Below are 3258 nucleotides of genomic sequence, written 5' to 3' on the forward strand. Positions count from 1 at the left end.
TGTGCAAGTTGAATTGTGCTACAAATCCAACGAGCAATCGTCTGCTTAGAAGCAGGAGCAAACTTTTATACAAAGGGGAGAGGACAGAAGGCTCTTGTGTGGGCGCACTCTTATAGAAAAGAAGTAAATTTGATAAGGTAATTGAGATAAATGGTTAAAACATAACTTTTATTGACTAATATTACAAACGAGGTTGTTACCGGAGATCTATCCTTTAAGAATGCAATATACCGAGCATCTTAGTGAGATAAAAAATGTTCTGGTCTCTTAATGATTAAAAGTGTGTGGAAGGGCGGTAGACATTAATTGGTCATACCCCCATTCCCACTTGACCAGTACAGACTTGCTGTATTGATGGAACCACAGGGTAGTCAAGACACAAAAATAATGATAATAACTATGCTCTCTTGGCTTAAGTAGAATTAGAGAAATGATCAGAAGTCATTCCTCTGAGTATAATACAAGAAAAATGGACATGCTCCTATCTGGATTTGAGACAGTAATAACGGTAGAGGTAAATATGGCACCTCACGTAGATGGTGCCCGTGACCAAAGGTCTGGAGATTGCAGAGTAAAGAAAACAAGTGGTGATACTGCTGTTGGTGTTGCTACCACATAGGTGAGGAAAAAATCCTACTCTACAACACCAGGTATTCGCAGGTGGTCCCCCTTCCTGGTACTGACTTGGCCCAACGCTGTTTAGCTTCCAAGATCAGACGAGATCGGGCGTTGGCAGCGTGGTATGGTAGTAGAGAATTTTATGTGAACATCAATGAGAGTGCACCTATTTAAGAATATTGAAAATCAGAGCCGACAGGAAGAGGATTGAGGAAAGATGGAGTAAAAAGGTGGATCTGCTTTCCACGTTAGACCTGATCCAATATTCCCACTCATGTGGTGCAATGTACCAGGAATCGTAAATGAGAGTCCACGAAGGATTGTGATCTATAGACAGTTGAAGTTAATGAGAATCATGATCTATAGACAATTTGAAATTAATAAAAATACAGTCAGAAAAACACTATCACAGGTATATTACAGTATATCCCGACAGATAGTGCATGATAGGAGATGCTGATTGAAACAGATAAATGCGTAGTCACTCTGGTGATACGGTCTATTTCAAAACTGAGGGTAAGGTCTGGGATCTATAGGGTTAAGCACTGAGGTGACTGATTTATAGAAACTATACCAACATATATCTGTTAACCATGTGTGTCATACACTGTTTGCCACGTAGTCCCGGATAGAATATGGGATGCTAATATATACTAATTATCTGCATGCATAAATTGCTATGAGGAGGCAATAATAAAAATGGATGAATACCAGCACTTAAATAAGTATAACAAATATAATGGTCAAAAATTAATAACACCTAAACTAGGCGTTAGTTTCCAATAGGTTCACTCAATGCTAGGTGAGTGCTAATGAATAAAGGTCTCTAGATAATCACCCCTATGATACGTACTAGGTACGAGATAATTCAAGCGGTACTGCTAGGTTTTGTAAGTAGGAGTTGCTATCCGTGTCAGAGAGCCACAGGATAGTAATGCTTACAGTTTCACCAGAGATCAGGGTAAGCCGAGAGAGCAAGGCAGATAAATGAAGCTAAATGCCAGGATACGGTAGTGTCGACGGGACCCCTGTTCCTAAATGCGGAAGACGCGTTTCGCCCTAGGGCTTGTTCACTTCCGGGTTTCACGGAACCCGGAAGTGAACAAGCCCTAGGGCGAAACGCGTCTTCCGCATTTAGGAACAGGGGTCCCGTCGACACTACCGTATCCTGGCATTTAGCTTCATTTATCTGCCTTGCTCTCTCGGCTTACCCTGATCTCTGGTGAAACTGTAAGCATTACTATCCTGTGGCTCTCTGACACGGATAGCAACTCCTACTTACAAAACCTAGCAGTACCGCTTGAATTATCTCGTACCTAGTACGTATCATAGGGGTGATTATCTAGAGACCTTTATTCATTAGCACTCACCTAGCATTGAGTGAACCTATTGGAAACTAACGCCTAGTTTAGGTGTTATTAATTTTTGACCATTATATTTGTTATACTTATTTAAGTGCTGGTATTCATCCATTTTTATTATTGCCTCCTCATAGCAATTTATGCATGCAGATAATTAGTATATATTAGCATCCCATATTCTATCCGGGACTACGTGGCAAACAGTGTATGACACACATGGTTAACAGATATATGTTGGTATAGTTTCTATAAATCAGTCACCTCAGTGCTTAACCCTATAGATCCCAGACCTTACCCTCAGTTTTGAAATAGACCGTATCACCAGAGTGACTACGCATTTATCTGTTTCAATCAGCATCTCCTATCATGCACTATCTGTCGGGATATACTGTAATATACCTGTGATAGTGTTTTTCTGACTGTATTTTTATTAATTTCAAATTGTCTATAGATCATGATTCTCATTAACTTCAACTGTCTATAGATCACTATCCTTCGTGGACTCTCATTTACGATTCCTGGTACATTGCACCACATGAGTGGGAATATTGGATCAGGTCTAACGTGGAAAGCAGATCCACCTTTTTACTCCATCTTTCCTCAATCCTCTTCCTGTCGGCTCTGATTTTCAATATTCTTAAATAGGTGCACTCTCATTGATGTTCACATAAAATTCTCTACTACCATACCACGCTGCCAACGCCCGATCTCGTCTGATCTTGGAAGCTAAACAGCGTTGGGCCAAGTCAGTACCAGGAAGGGGGACCACCTGCGAATACCTGGTGTTGTAGAGTAGGATTTTTTCCTCACCTATGTGGTAGCAACACCAACAGCAGTATCACCACTTGTTTTCTTTACTCTGCAATCTCCAGACCTTTGGTCACGGGCACCATCTACGTGAGGTGCCATATTTACCTCTACCGTTATTACTGTCTCAAATCCAGATAGGAGCATGTCCATTTTTCTTGTATTATACTCAGAGGAATGACTTCTGATCATTTCTCTAATTCTACTTAAGCCAAGAGAGCATAGTTATTATCATTATTTTTGTGTCTTGACTACCCTGTGGTTCCATCAATACAGCAAGTCTGTACTGGTCAAGTGGGAATGGGGGTATGACCAATTAATGTCTACCGCCCTTCCACACACTTTTAATCATTAAGAGACCAGAACATTTTTTATCTCACTAAGATGCTCGGTATATTGCATTCTTAAAGGATAGATCTCCGGTAACAACCTCGTTTGTAATATTAGTCAATAAAAGTTATGTTTTAACCAT

General features: G+C 40.3%; 2 pseudogenes; one reads left to right on the top strand and one right to left on the bottom strand.

Annotated features, from left to right (window-relative positions):
* Positions 1-635: 635 nt before the first annotated feature.
* On the bottom strand, positions 636-754 carry LOC134892067 (5S ribosomal RNA; annotated as a pseudogene).
* A 1900-nt stretch (positions 755-2654) lies between these two features.
* Positions 2655-2773, top strand: LOC134892068 (5S ribosomal RNA; annotated as a pseudogene).
* Positions 2774-3258: the final 485 nt, after the last annotated feature.

This window comes from Pseudophryne corroboree, chromosome 3 (assembly GCF_028390025.1).
Source record: "Pseudophryne corroboree isolate aPseCor3 chromosome 3, aPseCor3.hap2, whole genome shotgun sequence".
Lineage (NCBI taxonomy): Eukaryota > Metazoa > Chordata > Amphibia > Anura > Myobatrachidae > Pseudophryne > Pseudophryne corroboree.